The 15,364-nt window shown below is 37.3% G+C and overlaps 1 protein-coding gene across 2 annotated transcripts in view; it reads left to right on the plus strand.

Annotated features, from left to right (window-relative positions):
* Positions 1 to 11,239: 11,239 nt before the first annotated feature.
* The window catches only part of LOC149086379 (photoreceptor-specific nuclear receptor-like), a 34,756-nt gene continuing 30,631 nt past the window's right edge, over positions 11,240 to 15,364 (plus strand). The window contains exon 1 of one of the 2 annotated variants that reach the window (XM_089231803.1): positions 11,240 to 11,385. The gene's annotated coding sequence lies outside the window, so the exon portion shown is untranslated. The remainder of the gene's footprint in view (positions 11,386 to 15,364) is intronic. The other variant, XM_089231804.1, reaches the window with a different exon arrangement.

The raw sequence follows: 15,364 nt of genomic DNA on the forward strand, positions 1-15,364 counted from the left end.
AAAAATTCCCTGCGACACCATAACCTTGCATTGTCCCTCACCAATCGATACTGGTGTCCCCTTGTAAAAGCAGTCGATTGGCGGTGTACTAAAAGTTCATGGTCCATCCTATCCATCCCATTGAAAATTTTGAACACTTCGATCATATCTCCTCGACACCTGCGTTCATCCAATGTAAACATATTCAAAAAATGAAGTCTTTCTTCATAACTCAAGCCCTGTGTGCCAATAAGGACACGCGTAGCTCTTCTCTGCACCCCTTCAACCAAGTCTATGTCCCTCTGTAGGTATGGTCTCCAAAACCTTACAGCATACTCCAGTCCAGGACGAACTAAGCCTCGAAAAAGCGGAAGAATGACTTTAGGAGAACGCGAAGAGACCTTTTTGAAAATGAGACCAAGCATTCTATTCGATTTTTTGACAACCGCTGAACAATGTTCAGAAAACTTAAGTCGCTCGTCAATGAGAATTCCCAAATCGGTGACTCTAGTTGCATCCGGGATAGTGACACCATTCAACTCGTAAGAGAACCGTGGGTTGTTCGAACCAAAATGAGCGACCATGCACTTATCTACGCTAAACGTCATGCTCCATTCATTTGCCCATGCTGCAATCTTGTTTAAGTTGGTCTGGAGCAACTCCCTATCGCTTTCATTTCCGATTACCCCCATTAGCTTCACATCATCTGCGAATTTGCTAGTAATTCCATCGATACCCTGATCGAGTTTGTCGATAAAAAGTGAAAAAAGTATGGGGCCAAGGACACTTCCTTGAGGAACTCCACTTGTGACGTCTGTCCAACCAGAGAATTCCCCGTTCACCATAACTCGTTGCGACCTATCTCTTAACCACGATTCTATCCAATTCAGCAAGTTGCCCCCTATTCCAATCTCGTGTAAACGCTTCAAGAGTTTGCCATGTTGGACCCGATCGAATGCCTTCTGGAAATCAAGGTAAACAACGTCGACATTTTTGCTCTTACCCAAAGCCTTAGTCACGTAATCATAGAAGCAAAGGAGGTTAGTTACACATGACTTCCCCTTCCTGAACCCATGCTGATTATCCGACAATACATTATTCTCGTCTATCCACTTCACAAACTGCCTTTTGATGATAATTTCCAAAATTTTCGAGAGGGAGCTCGTCAAACTCACTGGACGATAATTAGACACCACTTCTCTACTACCCTTCTTAAATATCGGAACAACGTTAGCCAGTTTCCAATCTCTCGGGACGATACCCTCAGCAACACTACTCCTGTATATCTGTGCGACTGGCCCCAACAATTCATTAGCACCTTCCCTGAGAACCCTGGGATAGATATCATCTGGTCCTGGTGCTTTGCTTGCACATACATTTCTTAGAAGATTTAGGACCTCCACGTCTTCCACTTGAATATCGTTGAGCGTTTTATTACCCCATGCAACACCCGTATATCGAATATCATTATCTCCATTAAAAACCGACGCGAAAAAGTCATTGAAAGCACTACACATGCCTACATTGCTCTCTACTTTTGAGCCTCCTATCGAGAGGGGGCCAACTGTCCCCTTACATCCATTATTGACGTATCGAAAAAATGATTTTGGGTCAGAGCCAATGTTATCTGCCAACCTAGATTCAACTTGCTTTTTACTATCCCTTATCGCTTTCTTCAACAGTCTTCTTTTATCAGTAAACAATGATAGGTCACCTCGTCCACTTTTATACTCTCTGAATGCTCTTTTCTTTTCAAGATAAAGGTTCCGCACGCTATCCGTGAACCATAGAGGGTGTGATGTACAAACTCGCTTTTTTCGAACAAAGGGTATGACGTCGTGCAAAACAGAGGACAGCTTCGTACTAAATTCTTCCCATTGACTTACCACCCCTACTGATTCCAACCGGTCTTTGAAAACTTCCGCTAACCTTCTTCGCAAAACATCAAAGTTAGTTCTCCGAAAACAAGGAACCAGTCTTTTGTTATCAACCTTACCCGAGGAAAAGTTACAGTGAAATCTGACGATACGATGATCACTGGAAAAAAACTCTTCCCCCACCGAAACATGTTCAACTAGATCCTCAGAACTAGTAAGAACTAAATCCAAAATAGCAGTACCCCTAGTGGCTTCTGATACATGCTGATACAAAAAATTTTCGAGCACCAACTTAAGAAAGTCTCTTTCATACTGATTTCCAGATGAAAGGTTCTCCCAATCAATACCCGGGTAATTGAAATCCCCTAGTATGAGAACCCTCTTTGATCCCTATTCGGTGGATTGTACCGAATAGGGATCAAAACTATATCGCCAAAATGCATGATGAAATTTCCTACATGTGTAAGCGAAAGAGGGTTCTCATACTAGGGGATTTCAATTACCCGGGTATTGATTGGGAGAACCTTTCATCTGGAAATCAGTATGAAAGAGACTTTCTTAAGTTGGTGCTCGAAAATTTTTTGTATCAGCATGTATCAGAAGCCACTAGGGGTACTGAGTTACGCGTAGTATCACTTGTTATCAATAATCAGAATTTTATGTTTTCAACTTCGTGTGCCACCAATTTTTCCTCAATTTTCATATTTTCATCTCCTTTTTTTTCGCTAATCGGGTTGAAAGCCCAGATGAAGTTGAGAGCGTCCACTTATTTGATGATGTAGTGGAGAATGTACAAGGTGATGCACAACAAAAGGATGAAAACATTTACCTTATTGTGAAACATTGTAGGAAGTTTTATCCAGGACTGAAGGTTACCAGACAACGAAGGAGATCTATTAGTTTCCGCTATGGTGAAGGAAGGAAAGTATTGCACCTGTCCAGACCCTGCTGACATCGTCTGGTATCGCGAAAATCAAATTGTAAGTGAAATAAGTTCAGCAAAAAATATGCGGGCAATAGCACGTACCTAGTTGACATGAAGCCGTAAATGTTATAAGAGGGTTTAAAATTGTTAAAGGTAGATGAGTATCAAACCTACCAACAGTTCCTCAATAAAAGAATCTTAATTAAACTTGTTTTCATTGTTTTTCTTCTTCAATTTATAAAACAAGTAAAAAGAAAAAAAAATAGGGTCAATAATATTTGGAGGGTTTTTATCAACCTTTTAAGACTGAGCTCGATCGATCGTGTGGGTGAAATAGGCCTACTTAACAAACATTCATGTTTTCAGAAATTTCCCGGTCTTAAAGGGTTAAAGCAGATACGTAAAAACGATAAAAGCAGTGACAAAAATGTGTCAGATTCAGATCGAAAACATTTAGACAAATGCAGTGAATCCCGCAAGCCACAGTTCGGTCGTGTAGGCATCGTGCTGGACTCTCGTCCTGAGGATCCAGGATCGAACCCTGTTGACGGCACAGTGGCGGTCGGCTGAAGTTGGTTTCCTGCGGTTTTCCAGCTTCGAGGCGCGAATGCGAGCCGGTCTTCTATTTAAAAAAGTCTCTCAGAAGAGAGCAGGCAGGCCTACAACACGATACTGACAAAACATAAAAATTCAAGCATTTCCATCTTTGCTTCAGAAAATGGAAGCCAGATGGCAGCACGAAACAAGCATAATTCTGACAACATAAATACGTTAGGGCCAAGCATACACTCAGAACACACATTCCGGCATGTGCCGATGCGTCAGAAATTCCGTTGAGGTGAATGTACGAGGTGCATGTTCGGTTAAGTAGTGGATCCCGCTTATAACGTTTTTTAAAAAAAACCGCCGTGAAGAAACGTTGTAAGCGGGAAAACGCTTGAAACGGGAAATCTTAGTGAAAATTACTTAGAGTTGACAGCCCTAAAATAAGTCGTACTAAGCAGGAGAACGTTATAACCGGATCGACTGTAATTGCATAATTGAAGGAGAAGGTAACTCAAGGTAACTCACGAAGGTCTCAAACCTATCGAGAGTAAAATCTTTCTACTAACCTACTACTACTCAATGTTTCATTCTCATTTACTGTATCTATTTATTGCCTCTACAAAAAAAAAATGATCAGGCTATTGACATCTGATTTTAACACCCCATCAAACGAATCATCAACTTCCATCAACTCCAGATCCCCTCTACCTCTACGTTATTTATGTTTTTATAGATCAATAATGATAATCAAGAAGAATCAATTCACTTTACTCTCAAACTCATCCCACACGTCCGCCTTAATTCCACTTATTCACTACCTTTAGTTCATAAAACTATACTCAAAAACATTTCAGTTTTCTCATTCCGAAATTTTATAATACCCTTCCCATTTAGATTAAAGAGGCAACTACATTTTCGAGTTTAAAAAAACAATCTAAAGTTCTATCTTTTTCAAATTCCAGACATTGAGATCCACTTTTAATTTAATCCTCAGACTTTTTCTCTTAAACATAACTTTCATTTCCCCCCCCCCCTCTGCTTTATCAACTCAAGGTATGAATTAAATAGAAAAAAGGGGGAAAAATTCTGTCAAATAACATGTCCAACTTTTTGTTCAGAAAAATGTAGACAATTGCAAATGCATTCATTGGCATGGATGTACATTATTGTATTCTGCGTATGTTGTTTCATGTTCTTACATCGCATAAGCGTCACAGCAGCACCTTCAACCTCGTTACGTGTTTATTATTCACACCTATTGTCGTACGCAAAGGGGGGTTTGGGGTTATAATCCCCCCTCCCCCTTGAGCTAAGATTATAGTGTTATGATTTCAGGAAAAAAGTAACTCCCCCCCCTCAGAAGGAAAAAAAAATCTAAACCCCCCCCCCTCAAGAAAATTCTTCGTACGCCTATGTTCACACCAAATGTATATATCTTGCCACCACTTATTGTTATACAAGAGATTCAATTTTTCTCTCTTTCCTTTCTCTTATTTTCTTTTGTTTTCTGTCGTTTATTTTTCACTTATCTTTATAATACATATTTTTACTTTTGTTTCATTAAATATAATTTTTCAATCTATTTGTCAAGAATTCTAACTTATTGTAGTAATCTTAACATACACAAACATTTTGATTGTAACAACCAGTATGGGAACTAATGTCTCCTTGGTCGTTTTGTACTTGAATATGAATGATGTTTCATTTTTTTTTTGTAATTATTTGAAATAAATTAGTTGGTATAAATTTGTTTGATACTCTTTTTGAAAAACCTCAAAAAGCGGCACAAAGTTGCACTATTTTACGGTAATTATTTCAGTTATTATAATTTCTTTTCTTTTTTGTTGATGATTTAAAAACACGGTGTAACACACATAGAAAAAAACAGTTCCAATGTATTCATAAAAAATTTTAATCAAGAAAATATCTTTCATTATCTCCAAATTTTTTGAAAAAAGAAAAAACAAGGAAGAAAATTTTGGCCGGATGACTCTGGTTATAATCCAAAGAACTGCAAGGAAAAAAAAAGACTAAAAAAAATGAAGAGATTTCGCTGGAAAAATGTATTTTCCCTTGAGCTTTTGCCCCCATGGCAGCCGAAAGGGATCACCAGGAAAAAAAAATAATAAATAAAAATTCTGCGATTCGCTGCATCTCTGGGTTCGCAGCATCCAATGAAGTATTTTGGCTCCGCCCATGCTCTTAAGATAATCGACATACTATTGACGAGTTCCTTCCACAAACTCCGCCCACTTTCTACGAGGGTGGATTTTGGGAAAAGAAGGAGGCGTCTAAACGGAAAATGGGGAAGATATCTTGATGAGGCAGCTCAAAATATTTATGGTGTGCCAGGGGAAAGAGAATTTACTTCCGATCATTCTTTTGGTGACAGTGACCATAAAGAAAAGAAAAAAAAAGTTTGATTAACGCGTACTGGGAGACGATCATTCGCCCTCGTCACTGAGTGTAAATAAAGGTAAAATTTTTCAATATTTTTCTAAATTTTCGAATGCAACAAAACAATGTTTCTCATATTAGTATATCAATAGAAACTTTAAATTAACACAATTTTAAACAATATTATAGAAACTTATAGAAGAATTATAGAACTTAAAGAAGAACTATTATAGAAAGCTATGATGCTGGAGGGCTGTTCAACGTCTTTTTAACCGCGACCTGATATAAACAACACAATCGACTTCGCTACTCCGTGAGTCTTTCTTTGATTTCGATTTTTTTAATACTATTCATCAATAACGGAATGTTTTATTTTTAAATTCTTTGAAACAAAGTCAGTGGCGTCTTAACGGGGCCTGAGAAAGAGCCCAAACCAAACGGGGGGCCCTCAAATTATTGGAAGCTTGCGCTTATTCTGAAAATTATTTTTTTGATCAATTTTAAACTTTCATTAATTCTATATAGAATTAGTTCTCATACTATCTTCACTTAGTTCTTTCATCAGTTCTGTCATTATTTTTGCACTAATTCCGGAAATATCTTTCATTTATTCTATAAATGCCTTTCATTTGTTCTGGAAATGTCTTTCATTTATTCTGCCATCATTTTCCCATTAATTATGGAAAAATGTCTGTCTGCCATCATTTTTTTACACTAATTCTAAAAATGTCTTTCATTTAAATTCTGAAAATATCTTTCATTTAAATTCTGAAAATATCTTTCATTTAAATTCTGAAAATATCTTTCATTTAAATTCTGAAAATATCTTTCATTTAAATTCTGAAAATATCTTTCATTTAAATTCTGAAAATATCTTTCATTTAAATTCTGAAAATATCTTTCATTTAAATTCTGAAAATATCTTTCATTTAAATTCTGAAAATATCTTTCATTTAAATTCTGAAAATATCTTTCATTTAAATTCTGAAAATATCTTTCATTTATTCAGCCATTATTTTCTCTAATTCTGGAAATGTCATTAATTCTAATTATGTGTTTTTTTTCCTCGCTGTCGAAGGTTATTATTATTATTATTATTATTGTTATCAAATTTAAGTTTAGAGAAGCTGTATTACTGGTAAGGTCAATATAGACCTTATGCGACCTTGGTGGGAGGCTGAAAGTGTTTTTTAGCCTAGGTTAGCCTTGGGATAAACCTGATTTTTTATCCGTCCAAAACCGTACAAATTGTTTTCTCAAGAAAATGTATTTACGTTACATTCAATCATACGTTCCATTATTAAAGAAACTGTCCTGTTTTTTGGTACAGAGCTATATCACCGTTTTCAATTATCCCAGATAACCTTTTCCACATTATAGCTCTATGATGAGCCATCATACTTTCTTCCTCTTTGTGGTTAAATTTTTTAACTAATTTCCCCTCCAACATAGAGTTGAACACTAACGCTAAAATACCTACGCCAGGGTTCCTAATAAGGCAGAAACTAGGGTAGAGTGAATGTTTGTGTTCCTTGCACAAGTGAGAAACCGAATTCCAACTTTGCATGCTACCAAAAAAATTACTTGGTGGGGGCACGAAAATGCACATTTGTCCCATGTGATTGCCCATTGTTGTTTCTAGTGTTGCGGCTCAGGCCCTGTCTGTTCTCTCAAATTTTCTCACCACTTTCGTTGTCAAGGCATGGCTCAAGAGAGAGTGTGACAGCGCGTGGTGTCTTGTGAATTTTTATTGTTTCAAATTTTTAAAAATTTATGTACCTAAATAAAAGCCTAGGTTGCTGCCACGTTAAACCAGTTGCCCTGGCTTACCACACTCCTTGCACCCTCACTTAAGCCGGTTTAAAGCCATGGGCAATTTACTACCGATTGAGTTGTTTGTGCTGGAAGTATGTGTGCACCTGACAATCTGAGTGCGTATCTAGTGTTGTATGGGAATTTCTTAGTGTCACCATCTACATTTCAAATTGTGAATGAAGTGTAATGAATGAATATTTGTACCGTGGTAGGCCTGTTGGTCGCTGCATCGAGACTTTTAAAAGGGAAAACTGGCTCGCATTCTCGCCTCGAAGTTTTAAACCGCACAAAACCAACTTCAGCAGACCCACCAAATTTTTGAGCTATGGGTCACGACCCAAACTCAATTCGCACTGGCTTCCGAAATAAGGCATTCAAATCCATTAACAGCCAGGGGATCTTGAACTGTGGGAGCCACGACCCAAACTTTATTCACTGGGGGCTTCCGAAATATATCGTACAACTTCACTAGCAGCTAGGGATTCTTGATGGGGTCACAGCTCAAACTCGATTCGACTTGATTCGCAGCGTCTTCCTAAATGAGTCGTACAAATCCACTTATAGTCCTGTTATAAATGTACATACTGCATCACTGGTTTCACTTACTTCGAAAAACAAAGTCTCATGGGTCGCGAGACTAATCTTGTCGTTGGCATTAGCGTACGCAAAGGGAGGGTTTTAGGGTTCTAACCCCCATTGAGACAAGATTATAGTGTTATTTTGCAGGGAAAAAAAAGTAAACCCCCCCTCAGAAGGAAAAAAATCTGAACCCCCCCCCCTCGAGAAAATTCTGCGTACGCCTATGGGTCACTGCTGTAAAATGTCAAGAACCCCTGGTGTAGACGAAACGTTTGGCTTCATTTCGTCTAGACTACGCTTCATAGCTCTGAAATTTCTTACGTCACCGACCGTGAAAAGCCTGCTGAATTGCTTTTCACTTGTACTTTACACTTTTTGTGAATTCTCCAGAGGAATGCTTTCTGTATGCTACTCTCGGCTATTCAAGATCAAAGAATCTCCTATCTCCACCATGCGCATCTTCAATCTTATATATTTTTTACTTTTTCTCACTTACGGAGCTACGGAGCAAGAGAGCAGCCGATCAAACTTATTTAGCTCTATTGAAACTCACTTTAACGCCTACTAAACATGTGTATGTATGTCCCCATAGGATCTTCCGGTAAAACTTTTCCTTCTTCAAATACCTAATAGAAAAATATATAGTGAAGTGAGAGAGAAAATCGAAATTTTGTGGAGTATTTTTTAAAAGTAAAAAAAAAAATAAGAGTAAAACTCGGCTATATATAATGACACCTTGTCGATAACGTCAATAACTGGTGGTCCGTACTGATTCCCATAGAAACTAATGCTAATGAACCTTGATTCCATTAACATCGATGAAAAAGAAACGATCTCGGATATAACGACACGGAAAAAGGTTTTGAAAACGCCAGTCTCGATTGTAACAACACCTCGGTTATAACAATAAACTTTCGGTAAACTTTGGGTAAGAATTTAAAAATATACTGAAAGTGATTTTGAGGGGAAATATAAAAAATAATATCATTATAGAGCAGTTTTAAAATCTATAAAAAAAAACATCATTATACAAGGATTTATCGCAGTAAAGGATATCGTTGTATCGAGAGAAGTCACATTAAACTATAGACAATTCCAAATGAGATTTGAAAAAATATCGTTGTGGAGAGATTTATCGTTATATCGAGTGTCGTTGCTGCAAGGTTTCACTGTGTATGTATGTTTTAATTAAAGAAATTGTAATTTACACGTTGAAAAATTATTATTGGGCAAGAATTTCGGAAACTAGACCTTCACTCATGAGGTTTTTTTTTCAATTATCATCAAACAATGTTTTTTTCCCTATATATTTCCCTATACAAGGTTATTTCTTCAATATTTTTTCTTATTAAAGCTATTTATACATTAATTTCATGACTTCGCAGCACTTATCACTAGAGCTGGTCAGATTAATCGATTAATCGGGTTGGTTAATCGATCAATTGTTAATCGCAGTTAAAAATTTTAGTTGAGTTAATCGACTCGATCAATTCAATCAAAATTCATTTAAAATTTTAATTAAAAGTATATAATTTAACTTGATTAAACAGATTAAATATCTTAAATTGTTCCTATACATAACATTTCAGATAAGTGACTATAATTGAAGATATTTGAATCAATATTTTGATCAAATTTTTAGACATTGAGGAAACACATGAGTCGATTCACCGAAAACTAGTGATAGTTTCTAAAATTACTGATTTAAAAAAAAAACGACAAGATCCAAGTTGAAATTCCAGGATATGGCAAGCATGTTCAGCATATCGTTTCCCTTATGCCAGAGACATGAATGTGCAAATTTTTCACTTTTGAGTTCATCAGCTGCTTGCATCACTTATTTTGCTACGTTTTTGCAGAAACGCAAATGTGTATCCCCTATTGGAACACATTTTAAATAAAAACACTTTAGGACAACGGTTCTCAACCGGTGTTCCGCGGAGCCCTTAAGGCTCCGTGTGAACTCCCAGGGGATCCGCGGCCGCTCGAAGAAAATAAAAAAACAAAGTAAATCTGAAAAAAATAATTATTAATATTTTTGAATAATGAAAATAAGTCACACTTCGATGAATAAATAAAAAATATGCCTCCGAGGCTCCGCCATAGAAATTACATACCGGAAAGGGCTCCGTGGGTCAAAAAATGTTGAGAACCGCTGCTTTAGGACAACAACTTTCCACATAGTAACATAGGTAGAATAAATATTCAAAAGTCGTTTTCCAAGTTTCAGAAATTTTCACATTCATGTTTCTGGTATAAAGGGGGACGATATCAAAATAGCTTCAAGCGGGTGGCCATTATTTCTTATTTGTTTACATCCATTCCGGGGATAGATGCGTGAAATGAATAGAATATATTTTTAAAGCATAAATTTTAATGTTATATAGCTACCAACACTACGTTTGCTACGAATGAATAGCACTTGAAAATATTCATTTAAAATTCGATTAATCGATTAAAACTTTCTGATTAACCAGTTAAAAATTTTAATCGATTCCCAGCCCTACTTATTACATACTCAGTCAATTCCGGTTCAATCAATGCCTTGAAATGTAGATTAAACGGAGGCTTAATATTAACGGCTAACTGGGAATGCAAATCATTTGACATTTGGTATTTTCACTGTTCGCTGAAAACCGATTTTGTTTTTCCTGTTGCAGTCACCGATTCCTCGATCGCAGCGGCTCTATCACTAAAAAATAAAAATTAAGATCGGTAATAACACTGATAAATGTTTATCTTCTATCTATCTAACCAGAAATCCGCATCAAATGTCATGGAAAAAAGAACATCTGTGTGTGTCACGAAACCTTCTTTTTTTTCCCCGCTCTCACAAAAAGAAGTCTAGAATTTTTTTAATTCCTTGTACATTTAACTACTTTCAGTTAAAACTCGGAAAAAATAAAATAAAATTAACGCGTGGCGTTTAATTCACGGAAGAGAAAAATTGAAATCAAGAAGAGTTTATATATGTGTATACAGTATATGTGTATTCGAGTGATTGATCTATCTGTATTGCACAAAGTAGTCCAGAGATAATCTGTCTTTTTTTTTTTTCCTCATCTGGGGCCATTCTCACGGCAAAGACGATCGCTGTAGGTTCAGAAACAACACTTTTCTCAAATAAATTGAGCAAAGCAAAACGAAAGAAACAGAAAAGATTAAGTTTGTTCCGTTGAAGTTGAAGTGTTCTTATATTTGTACGTCAGTGGCGTATCTTTTCTATCTCTCTTCACTTAAGAGAAAACATCTTTGCTGATCTGAAAGGTAAAACGAATTTTCGACTTATCAAATAAAAAACTAACTTCTAATAACCAGGCAGTGAGGTGAACTTCCCTTGACAGAGGGCTTTTTTGCATGTAAAATGAAATGCATTAAAACCTTTTCTAATGGCCACATTTTGTTGGCGAAGTCCGTAAACTTAACATTACAAATAACCTGCGAACAACGATTTCTGAACAACTGCCACTTCTGACATGGAGTCTGAAAAAAAAAAATACTGTATACGCATATTGCTATAAGAAAAATAATTTTCAAGCGAGTTTCCGCCCCGTGCCCAACTCTATGAGTATCTTTTTACTCTACTATGAGAAAAACATTATGTATGGTTCCTTTTGATGGGTACAAATCCTAGACGAGTTTATTGAGGTCAGTGGAGAGGGGAAAAAGGCCCCACTTAAGTTATCTATAATTGTGCCGGGGCCCCGCGAGTCACTTAAGTGATCTGTAAATGTGCCGCTTAGTTTATTCTTAGAGAATTTGGCTTGAGATCACACGTCACATCAGATGACCCCCTGAGGGCCATATTTGGTCCGCGCGTTATGGATCGAGCATGTATAGCCTAGTTCTCAGTGTTTCTCAACCACCGGGCACTAACACTAGTCGCACCGGACCGTGAGTGATTCGCAGTTTTATTTTTCCCATTAATTTCTCGTTAGTTATGTGTATGCAGGGACGCAACTAGGGTGGAGCAGGAGGGTCTCGTGCCCCGGGCGCTGGACCCAAGGGGGCACAAATTTCATTTTGAAACCTCTCCTTCAACATAACAACGGGGCGTCAAAATGTGTGCTTGCATTTGGTGACCAAGCTTCTAGTTGCGGCCCTGTGTGTATGACCGGGCTTTTCTCTTACGCAAAAGAGATTTACGAGGCCGCGGGCTTCCAAAGGTTTGTAATGTTGATCGTGGGTGGGAGCAAAGAAGTATTTGGGGTTGCCGGTACACCGTCTTGGTCCATATCAGTTTTTTTCGTCGAGTCGTTTCTGTTTTGTTCTATATCAGCATTGCAAGTCTAAATTTTAGGATGCCAAAATAGCGCTGATAGATCTGTTAATAAATTAATGTAATTTTAAATTAATGTAATTAAGCCTGCTGTTCGGAATCGGCAATAAATTGTAGGTCCCGGTCTAATTAGCCCTCGTGTGCAGAAAATGACCTCGTTGCGACAAAAATAATCAATGATCAAACTCTCCTGAGGTCAACAAAATTATTTCCACGTTTCTAAGTGCAATATTAGCCGAGATATTTTTTTGAATTAAAAAAAATCAGAGAAAAGTTGGGAAAGACCAGTACGAACGACGGAAAGAAGCGTTGTCCTTTAGTTTATGCTGTTCTTTCCCAACTTTTCTCCGATTTTTTCAATACTCTTTCTAATTGGAAGTATGCCTCAACGGCTCGCCAGCAAAATGCGGCAAGGGGAAATACGGAATCATGCCGTATAATGCTGAGTCTTATTGGCCGATTTTTCTTTCACAGAAAGGTTGGAATAGAAATAAATATTATTGAATTGAATTTGTAAAAAAAAAAAAAATAAAATGTAAGCTTTATATATACAGTAGATGGCGTATCGAGAGATGTGAGCAGAACTACCAATTTTATAGGGACAAACACAACCCTTTACATTTCTTAAGATTTCATCATTGATATATGATTAAGGTTATATTAACCTCTTCGCTCCAGTGGTACACGTATGTGTACCGTAATTTTTAACTGTTTTCAATGGTTTTATATTGATTCTTTTTTCAAGTTAAGACCTGAGTTATATACACGTATGTGTGCCAAACTGAAATGATCCGTACACAATACGCACTGCAATATCGACGCAAATTAATCAATAGATTATTTTTCTCTTCTTTTTTAAAGGCCATTTCGGCATACACTGAACACAAATCAATCAAAAGCGTTTTTTAGTTAAACGTTGAGTTTGAATAGCTGGAAGTGAATAATGATTAGCCATTTTCCAAGAAATATGTCGAGTAATTTGAGTTAAGCCCCTCTATTCTGAGTGAGATCACAGCTGTATGTGAAGTCATTTTAACACTATCTATGCGGGCATCGTGATTGAATCGCATCGCAAGGACCCAAGTGCGCGTGGTCGTCGGCTGTACTTGGTTTTGAGTTGAGCTGAATAGAACTTTTATGTGTCGCCCGTGGAATTTACATCCATGTACTTGGTTTTTCTAACTTCGAGGAGCGAATCAGCCGATGTCCTGGTTTAGAAGTCGTTCTGCACAGAGCAACAGACCTACAGCAGAACAAATGCCCAATGATCGAAGTTCACACTTTGAAATATAGATGGCAGTACTAGATACGCACGAGGACGGTTTAGTATTAACAGACTTTCGGCACGCAACTCACTTATCCCCGAAGGTAATAAAACGGTGGTTAATTACACGTATGTTTGTGCTTAGCTTAGAACAATTTTTATTTTTCTCTAAGTGAAATGGTCCGGAGGGGGGGGGGGGTAGAAGCTGTAGGTTTAGTATAAGATCCTATGGGTCAGCTCTTGAGTTGGGCAATGGGAACAAGAAAAAAATTTGTAGAAGAGGGCGGTATATATAAATGGAACAAAAAATTTAGAACAGTTTTTCCCCAAAGTATGAGTTGTGCCTCCTAAGGGCGTCGCGGCCTTAGAGGAGGTATGACCCTATTTTATGAATAACATATCCACTAAGCTATTCTGCGGAACCGCAAATGAACCATGAATCGGGTGGCAAAAGTTTGAGAACCGCTTGTTTAGAAGTCATTTTCTCACAACTTTGGCGAGGCAGAACCGAACCTTCCCCCTCACTTTCCTGGCCACGGTCTTGTCTCAAGGTGGTGATTCCGTAGATGTTATTATGTTATCTCATGATCGTCAAACGTGCTTGTGAGACTAATGATCATTAAGGTACGACCCGATAAAAACAAATGATCGAATGGCATTCGTTGCAGCGCGGACACTCCCGCGTGACTGTTAATTGGTTGTGTGATTAACGATAATAAAAGATCATGTATCGTACAGTGGTTATTATAAACATCTGTGTTTTCTTTTTTTTTGTATTTCGTGAGGCAGGTTTCGTAACATCCGTGAGCGAGTCTGTCGATCACGTGGAAACCAAAGCCCATCGGTATAGATCGGGTTGTACATACTTGACAAGTACACGTCTTCGCATGCGAATAATACGTACGATAACGTGTGCGATAATGAAATTTTTACTCACGATGATCCGTGCCACAAACATGCATGTCGATCGAGCATCGGATAGAATTAAAGAGAGATGACACACACCGATCTATTTCCTTGTCTTTCAACCTGCCTGTCATATAATATTATGATAATACTGTATGTATCCGGAACGGAAAGTGTAGGAGGTGTGTGTGTGTGTTTGGGTAGCGAAGAATCATGTAAAATGTTGATTTTCGCCGCAGCCCTTCCTCCATGCGCCAATCATGTGAACTACAGTAAGTCAATAGGTATTACCGAAACCCATAACACCTGAGTTTTCTCACGCTTTGAATATTTGGTAACGGTAATTTAGTTTGATATGTTGATTGAGCACGCTAAAATCGAACCTTTCTGATGAAAAATATAATTAATCTAATCACATAACAGAAAAATAACCAATAATTTTTTTTAGGTATTGGTATCTTTCGTCATTGAACTTATCGATCAAAATATCATTAACGAGTCCGTTTATTTGCATAACATAAAAGAAAATAAAAAAATGCTTATTATTCGTTCATATCATCATATTTCTATTTAAAACTGCTTTTATAAAGTGAAATACGGTCAGACCACTGTAGCTGGTAACGACTACTGTCTTCTCAATTTTTCGTCATCCGCGACTTCTTTGCCTAATTGATGATTCAACTATAGCTCCCAGAGAAGAGTTTATTGGATACTTTCACACTTATATAAACAAACTACTTATGTAAAGATATAAATAGGCACACAAATAAATATCTCCAGCTCTCCGCGATGAATCA

The sequence above is a fragment of the Pholcus phalangioides genome, unplaced genomic scaffold, assembly GCF_987345545.1.
Source record: "Pholcus phalangioides strain wild (caught in Gottingen) unplaced genomic scaffold, Ppha-v1.0 ptg000004l_1, whole genome shotgun sequence".
NCBI lineage: Eukaryota > Metazoa > Arthropoda > Arachnida > Araneae > Pholcidae > Pholcus > Pholcus phalangioides.